We start from the raw sequence: 9583 nt of genomic DNA on the forward strand, positions 1-9583 counted from the left end.
GAAAGATCATTAGATTGTGAATACAATACCAAAACCCCTCTATTTATAGGGGAAATTTACTCCTAGTCTGAGTAAAAAACAGATGCTTCAAATCCTAATAGATATCAAAATAGATTTTCATAGATATTGATAGACATTCACTATAATGTAAATACATTTATAAAAATATCCTTTTAATTAATTACCTAAATCTCTTTTTTTTTAAAAAGGGTCGGATACATCCACAAATACATAAATTTTCGGATACAAAATTTTAATTATCTATCTCCCTTTGGTTTAGTTAATATATCATGTATCTTGATCAAATAGTTATAGAAACAGATGTATCTCAGTAATCAAAATTATGCATCCGAATGCTAATTATGTCTCCGAGCAAAAATGGAGTAATTAACTATTACATTCTTAAAGTTCAAAATTATGTATCTCAATTTTAAAATTATGTATCCATATGCTAATTACGTCTCCGAGAAAAAATGAAGTAACTGTTACATTCTTAAAGTTCAAATTACATATCTCAACTTTAAAATTATGTGTCTGAACAAAAATGGAGTAATTAACTGTTACATTCTTAAAGTTCAAAATTATGTATTATATATCCGGATGCTAGTTATATATTCAGAAATTGCAAACTCATGAATTATTTATAATTTTGCATATAATAGGAATAGAGAATGATTAGAAATAAATTTGTTGAAATTTATGAAAACTTTGCTTTAAAAAAATTCTTTTACATATTTACATAACGTCACTTTCTAGAATTAAAAAAAACCCTAAATCCATCGCCGTCATATACTTTGATCAAAATTTTGATCGGATTATGGGACTTAATGGCCGTTGGCCAGCCTCCTCCTTTAGTGGAGACTAGACTAGCATCATCTTCTGAGTTTGGAGTTAAAGAAAATAACAAACCTATGTATGTTGGCACCATTAAACCAATGACACAGATTCATAAGCCCATCCCTTTGAAGGAGATAGCGTATTTGCATGGAGAACCTAGGGTGACATTGGAGGAAGAGGAGATTCATTAAATGATTATTAACGAAGATCTTCAATATGCAGTGATTGAAAAATTTTCATATGGTTGGCCAGAAATTCAAAATTTGAGGAGGTTGAGCCCCAAGCAATGCGAATTGAAAAGGGAAGTAAATATTGGGTTATTAAGCAATAGATACATTCTAACTAGAGCAACAAGAGTGGATGATTATGTGCTCTTTCTCTCTAAGCCTCAATTCCATATAACACATAAACATTGGTCATACCCTATGCGTACTTTGAAGTGGGATCCATTGTTTAACCCTGAGGAGGAAACATCTATTGCTATTATATGGATATCATTTCCTACTCTACCACCAAATTTTTTTGGGAAGGAGAGTGTTTTCATTGGTGGCTGCAGTAGGAAAACCATTGCAAGTTGACCTTGCTGCCCAAAATAAAACAAGGCCAAGTTGTGCTAGAGTTAAGGTGGAAGTAGATCTTCTTGGGGAATTTTCGAAAAGAATTAACATAGGTACAAAAATAAAGACAGGAAAAATCAGGGAGAAATGGGTGAGTATCAGATATGACTATGTGTCTAAATATTGCAAAAATTGTAAGTTACAGGGTCATAATGAGAAGGAATGTTACATCCTTCATCATGATTTATGCCCTAAAGAAGAAGATGGTGATACAAAAGAGAAGTCACAAGAAGAACAACACCATGAAAAGATAAAGAAAGTGCGTAATGAAGAGGATAAAACAACACTAGAAGATAGGGAAAAAAAGAAGTTCAATAATGATTTTCAACAACAAAGAAGAAAGGGTGGATATAGAAGAAGTGGACAAAATCAGAGGGAAAGAATGGGAAAGACATGGAATCCTAAACTACCAGACGTAGCTATTGATAATAAATTTGAAGCCTTGGGAGACAATGGGCAGAACTCAGAAGAGGATAAGGGAGATAAGAAGCAGCGGAACAATAAGGAAAGTGAAGATTAAGAGAAAAGAACAGAGAATCATCTAGAGAATAAATCTAATATAGGCTCTAGTAGCAAAAACAAGGAGTAGAAGAGTGAGGAGTCATCTGGGAAAGTTAATAATGTCGAAGAAAGGGAAGTCATGTCAGTAAGTTCATCAAAATCACCAGAAAAAAAGCATACAGAATGAAAAAGAGAGTTCACCAGAAGAAACTCCAAAACATGTTCAAGAGAGTGTACTAGATATTGAAGGAAGAAACAAAGGAGAAGATATTGCTCACACACATCAAATCCGTAACCAGGAACAACAGTCAGGAAGAAGTGAAGAGAAAAAGATAGCACAACAACAAAATCCAAAAAGAAACACTTTAAATGAACATGAAATTGCAGAAAAGAAGAATACTGAAGAGGATAATTGTATGAAAACAAATGTTGAAGAAATTAGTAGATGTGGGGATTTATCTCCTAGACAAATTAGACAACTAAAGGGAAAAGGAAAAAAAGGTGCTAAGCATGGGTTGCCTCAATCACAAATGAATACATGAAGAAAGAAAGGTTCGTCTTGAAATTATGGAAATATCTTGAAAATATTGCAGAACAAACTAATATCCCATGGTTAGTTGGTGGGGATTTCAACATGATAGCTAATGAATCAGAAAATCTTGGAGGCCTACAAGTCACTCAACAAGAGACAAGTGATTTTGTGTATTGTATGAGTGCTTGCTCTCTTAATATGATTAGATATATTGGAAGCATATACACTTGGTGGAATGAAAGAATAGCGGAAGACAATATTTTCAAGAGACTAGATAGAGTTCTTGGAAATATTAAATTTATGCAATTGCTTTCGAATAGTGAGGTACATCATCTTATCAGACAAGGTTCAGATCATGCACCATTGCAGGTGATATGCAATGATGCTCAGGAGCAGATTATGAAACCATTCAAATTCCTAAATTTTTGGACAAAAGACAAAGAGTTTAAACAAGTGGTGGAAGAAAGTTGGGGTATTGAGGTAACATGATCACTATTTACTATTTTTCAGACAAAAATTAAGAAAGTCAAGAGCAGTCTGAATACTTGGATCAATAACACATTTGGTAACATATTTTAGCAGATTGCAACTCTGAAAGATATTGTTAAGGTGAAGGAAATACAGCTTGAAGTGCATACCAATGAGGAAAGTAGAAGTGAATTGAAACTTGCAGAAGCAAACTTAAAAAGGTATTTGAAAATTAAAGAGGAATATTAGAAATACAAAGCTAAAATGAGGTGGTTTACAGATGGTGATAGGAACACAATTTTTTTTTATGCTTTTGTGAAAGAAAGGAGAAGAAAGATGCAGATAAAAGAAATTCTCACAATGCAAGGAGATATGATCAACTCATCTCAGAATATTAGAGAAGAAGCAGTAAATGTGTTTAAAGAATAATTCAAATAGGGTCCAGAGCCAGCAAACTATGATATGATTAATTGTATTCTAGCCCTGATCTACGAAGAGGATAATTTGGAAATGGGAACAATGCCAGTTGTAGAAGAGGTCAAAAGAGTGGTTTTCTCACTCAATGCTGATAGTGCTAGTGGACCAGATGGATTCTCAGGACAGTTTTTTCAAGCAAGCTGAGAGATAATAGGTAAAGATATTATTAATAATGTGAGAGTTTTTTTCTATGGATTTGAGCTTCCAAGGTATGTAACTCATACTAATCTGGTACTAATCCCCCCAAAAAAGGTGGTGAAGAACTTTGATGATCTCAGACTTATTAGTCTAAGTACTTTTACTAGTAAGATTATTTCAAGACTTATTCATGACAGAATAGTAAAAGTATTTCCAGACTGATTTCTCCTAATTAAGCAGGGTTTGTGAAAAGGAAGAAACATTACTAAAAATGTGCTCCTTGCACAAGAAATCATAAGGGATATTCACAAAATGAACAAATTTCATAATGTAGTGGTAAAGCTGCACATGGCCAAGGAATATGATAGGGTTCATGAAAATTCTTGGTGCTGGTCCTAAGGAGGTTTGGTTTCTCAGAAAAAATTATTGATATGATAGTAAGACTGGTTTGTAATAACTGGTACACTATCTTGATTAATGGACAAGCCTACAGATTCTTTCAATTATTTAGGGGACTGAAGCAAGAAGATCCATTGTCTCTTACTCTCTTTATCATTGTAGCAGAGGTGCTTGCTAGAAGTTTAAATGACTTATTTGAAGATCCAGAGTACATGGGTTATGGTATGTCAAAATGGTGTCCAAAGATCAATCACCTATCTTATACTGATGATACAATTTTTTTTTGCTCAAGGCAGCCTTGATCAATGAAAAAGATGATGCACATACTAAGGGAATATGAAAAGGTATCTGATCAGTTAATAAATTTGGATAAGAGCTTCTTGTATTACATGATAAAGTCCCGACAGGTGTTAGTAATATAATTAGAAGAATTACTAGAATAAAGAAAGGATCTTTCCCTTTTATCTATTTAGGTTGTCCTGTGTTTTATGGTAGGAAGAATAAGGGCCATTTTGAAGAATTGGTTTAAAAGGTGTTGAAGAGATTGAGTATGTAGCAGAATAAGTTGTTATCTTTTAGGGGTAGATACATTTTGATTAAACATGTTCTTCAATCTATACCTATTTATCTTTTATATGCTATGAATCCACCTGTGGGGGTTATTAACCATCTTCATAGAATTTTTGCTAATTTTTTGGGGCTAATTCTATTGGATCTAGAAACAAACACTGGGTGTCATGGGAGAATTTGTGTTTCCTACCGGAAGAGGGTGGAATAGGACTAAGATCCTTACATACTGTGTCAAAGGCTCTTTTTGACAAGTTGTGGTGGAACTTTAGAATCTCTACTTCATCTATGTGGACTGAGTTGTAAAAAGCTTCATCCAAATCTGACTAAGGAATTAGGGGTTTCATATGTTTGGAGGAAGTTGGTGGATGTAAGGGAAGAAGCGAAACATAATATATGGTGGCAGATTAAATCAGGGAATTCCAGTTTTTAGTTTGACAACTGGACAAAGCAAGGTACTTTATATTTTATGGAAGAGGACAATGTACAAGAAGAGGAATTGGAAGTTAAGGATTTCCGTATTAATGGAGAACGAAATGACAGGAAATTGAAGAGTGTACAATCAAAAGAGATGGCTAATCATATCATTGAGAATATACAACCACAAAGGTATGCAAAAAATGATGTACCATGGTAGATAGACTACTCAGGGTAGTTTCACAGTCAAGTCAGCCTGGGAACGATTGAGGCGGAAAAAGGAGAAAAGAGAGGACTATAAGTTGATATGGGCAGAAGAGTTACCTTTTAAAATAAATTTCATTTTATGGAGGGCTTGGAGAATGAGGATTGCCACTAATGATAATTTAAAAAGAACGAGGATAAAAGTGGTTTCTAGATGTTGGTGTTGTGATGTGAAGGAGGAAGAAATTATGAACTATTTATTTCTAACATCCCCCATAGCTGCAAAGTTATGGAGAGAGTTTGCTATTTTTGCAGGTATTGACATAGGGGACATGAATTTACAGGAAATTATCATGGCCTGGTGGACAATGAAAGCATCACCAAAACTAGAAGCAATATTTAAAGCAATTCGAGTAATTATCATGTGGAACATGTGAAGAAGAAGGAATACATGGAGATATCAAATATGGGGATTCGGTGTGGCAGAGTCAGGAAGTGATAAAGAAGCTGATAAAGAAGATGTACCTTTGGATTATAAATTGGGAAGGAGAATTTGCAACAGTGGTGTACATTTTGAGAAATTACAAACCAAAGTTACATTATTGCAATGTGGTTTGGAGGTTCCCTGAGAAGAATACGCTCAAATATAACACTGACGGAGCAAGTAAAGGCAACCCAGGAATAAGTGTTTGTGCCTTTTGTGTTAGGGACGATAAAAGAGATCTGATTTATGCAAGGGCTAAAGGATTGGGAGTCACAACTAATACTCAAGAAGAAATGAAAGCAATTAAAGAAACTCTACATTACATGCAAGAGAAGGCATTCAATAAGGTAACAATTAAAACTGATTCCCTAGTACTGATGAGAATGATAAATAAACAGTGGAAAGTACCATGGGAACTAGTGGAATAAATTGAAGACATAAGAGAGAGGGTCACTTCAATTCAAGTTCAACTACAACACACTTTCAGAGAAGGAAATACAGTGACAGATGCTTTAGCTAATGAAGTGATAGATGCATAAATAGTTAAAGATTATCATAATTTTTATGAGCTACCAACAAAGATAAGAAAGCTTGTAAACATGGACAAAACACAGATCTCCAATTTGAGAATCAGAACAAGGAAAGGCAATTCATATGTATAATAGTAACAAGAAGGAGAGCATGAGGCAGTCACAAAGTAAGCTAGGAAGAGCAGTGGGTCCCAATTACAAGGCAATGGGAAAGAACCAGAGGTAGAGAAAGTATACCAATTATTCTATTGTGTTAACACAAGCTAAACACCCTAGCACAGATGGAGCTTTTATTCACAGCAATTTGATCTCCTCATCAACTAGGATACAACATCACCGTAAAAAAAGAATTTTCTGATCAATAAGGTCAACAAATTCAGCTCAATGAAAGGAAATGAAGCTCAGCTTAAGATGAAACAGCAAAGGAATGTGAAGATGAAGGATTTACCTGATCCAGGTGAGAAAGAGCATGATAGCAATGATAAGAGGCCCACAACAAGTACAACACAAATTCAAGATTCACTCCGGAGAGACAAGATCATGGAGAGGGATGCTAAAGAGTACTGTGTACGTCAACAAAGAAATGCCTTATGTTTCAATTTTTAGAAACCTTTCATATCCCACGTATGGGCCGGGTCAATATTGTGTACTCGGATCAATGTTTTACTTTGGACCTATTGTTATTTTGATTGTTTAAATATAAATAAAATAGTCCAGCAATAGACCAAAAATTTTATTTAAAAGAAAACGTCACTTTCTAGCAAAAGAGTGTCAATTGACATCTCTTGGATACATGTGGGCAAACTCAAACTATGTGATATATGTATCACAAGAGAAAAATAGATTAGGAAGTACTAACGTTTTGCTCTTGCAAGTGTCCTAGTGCAATATGATTAGTTATGCTATAAATCACAGAGGAAAATACATAGAGTAACATATCTATGTATTAGATTATAAAAAATAGCACTAATTTTATGAAATTATATTTCATAGCATTTATGGCATATTTTTATTGTATTTCTCTTATTTTTACCGCATTGGAAAAGTAACCTCAGTTACCCCTCTTCTCACGCCACTATTCCTTCTCTCTCCATTTTTGAAAGATATTTTTTCATTTTTCCGCCATTAACAAAACCTTACAACTTCAATTTTACTCTTTTTGCATGATTTTAGCTATATCAAATCTTCAACTACTTCAGGTATATCTTAATTTAGCTATTGCATATTTTTTTTTGGGAAGGGGGAATTTTTCGACTCTAACACATCTCAAAATCAATTTTTTTTTATTTTGATTTCTTAAATGGATGAACAAACACTAGAATCACAAAATAAAACTACTGGCGTACGAAATTTAAATTTGAGTTCAGATTGTGGACCGTTTTTTAGTATAGGCTTAACTTAAGAAGAAGTTGTTAAAGTCATTTCATCTTCTTTACAGAAATCTCACACATCGAAGGAAGTTAGGTCAAAATTTTGCAATGATCCGGTTAAGATGATAGAAATTATGAAAAAAAAAGGTTGCAGAAAAACCATTCTCCAAAGAAAACAAAAATTAAAAAAGGGACAGAAAAGAAAAGAAAAGCTCAAGAAATTGAAGTTTTGAGTAGTAAGGTTGATGAGGCAGTGCAAAATTCTTTTGCTTACAATTCTCAAGAAGATAGTGATGAAGAGGTAATTTTTTGGGCAAAATTTCGTGTAAATGTATTTTTTAAGTAAGTGTATTTTGCTATAAGTTTAGATGTTACTAATGTTATAAGTTATATGTATTTTTTGAAATACTGAACATGTATTTTATGTTTTTGATGATATGTGGGGGGGAAATTTAGTAGAAAATATATTTGTGAAGATGATAGGGTAATTATGAAAATATACTGTTAATAAATAGGTTTATACTCATGAACAAGTTTATTTTGCTATATGTATTTTTATATATTTAATATGTATTTTTTTAAGAATTTTTTATATTTTGAACTGATAAAATACATATGCATGTTACTTTTAGTTTAACTACCATATCATTATATTTGCTATAGGGTATGCCATTGGCTATATGTATTTTTGGCTTACTTGATATGTTTTTTTCAGTCTTGGTTGTATTTTTACCATAATTGATTTACATTTTTTAGTGTTGATTGTATTTTTAGAATACTTGATTTGTATTTTTTAGTGTTACTTGTAATTTTGATTATATGTGATATGTTTTTTTCAGTGTTGGTTCCATGCTATATTTTTTTTGTGTGCTTGAATTTTGTTTACAGATTAAGAAGTGGTAGTTGTACTTTGTATAGGTTATGCAGGACGGAATATTCATAGTTAGAAAACTTTCAAGATTTGCACTACTCATGTCTCGTACAGTGACAAAAATATTTATGGAAGCATATGCGCAATTTTAAACAAGAAACAGTTTAAAAACTTTTACGACAATAATATTTTTGGTTATTTTATAAAGAAGCGGCAATGTGTAGTGCAAGCACAGATGTGCAGATGCGTTATAACGCTTGAGGTGAAGGGTAATTTTTCTTCGGGTATTCTGATTTGTGCTAATGACACCTTTCTTAATTTTACTCCCAGGAAATTTGCTATCGTAACTGGATTGAATTGTGTGTCAAATAGATATGACTTTATTTTTGACGAGGGTGTACCAAATAGGATGGTTGAGAAGTATTTCAATGGGGAAGAAATTATACAGAAAAGGCAACTATTTCTAGCATTCATGGAGAAAGTATGGAGGGAGAACAATGATGAGGATACTGAAAAATTTGTAATCCTGTGTTTCCTACATTTATTTGTGTTATCTAATGTTGAAACTGTGGTTATACCTCGTCTTCATTTCGATTTGGTCGATAGTGGAAGATATAAGGATTTTTCAAGGGGTTCTTTATCTTTTGAAGATCTGGCCAGAAGTTTGAACAACCGGTTGAAAGCTGGTGGTCAATTTTATTTGATTCAGGGAATACCACTAGCTATTCAAGTGTGGCTTTACGAGTGTTGTTGTAATATCCCACCAAAGATTGCATCGAAGGTTGATAATCGGATTCCCCGATTATTAAATTGGAAGACGATTGCACCTCGTCCACGCTTTGAGTTTTTGATGAATGCTATGTTCAATGACAATGGCAAGGTTTGTTGTTACTAAATGCATATGTATTCATATGTAATTTACAGTATACATATATACGTTTTCATTTACAATTGTTTAAATGATTCTTTAACATATATTATATTATTTACCTATTATTGTAGGTTGTCTTTAAGAAACATAGAGCCAATGAAAAAGGAGCTGACAAAATTGCAAATATCAAGGAAGAATGCAATACAACATGAACGTTCTGTTGATTCTGATGACGACTTCCAGGATCCACCACCAAGAAAGATCAACGAACATTAAAAGAAGAAATAGAAGGTTGATTCA

At 33.2% G+C, this 9583-nt stretch overlaps 1 long non-coding RNA gene across 1 annotated transcript; it reads right to left on the minus strand.

Moving 5' to 3' along the window:
• Positions 1-637: 637 nt before the first annotated feature.
• On the minus strand, positions 638-6891 carry LOC107867236. Its single transcript, XR_007054705.1, has 2 exons — positions 6620-6891; positions 638-6525 (listed from the first exon to the last, which is right to left on the minus strand). It is a non-coding gene; the product is annotated as an uncharacterized LOC107867236 (long non-coding RNA).
• Positions 6892-9583: the final 2692 nt, after the last annotated feature.

This window comes from Capsicum annuum, chromosome 4, assembly GCF_002878395.1.
Source record: "Capsicum annuum cultivar UCD-10X-F1 chromosome 4, UCD10Xv1.1, whole genome shotgun sequence".
Classification (NCBI taxonomy): domain Eukaryota; kingdom Viridiplantae; phylum Streptophyta; class Magnoliopsida; order Solanales; family Solanaceae; genus Capsicum; species Capsicum annuum.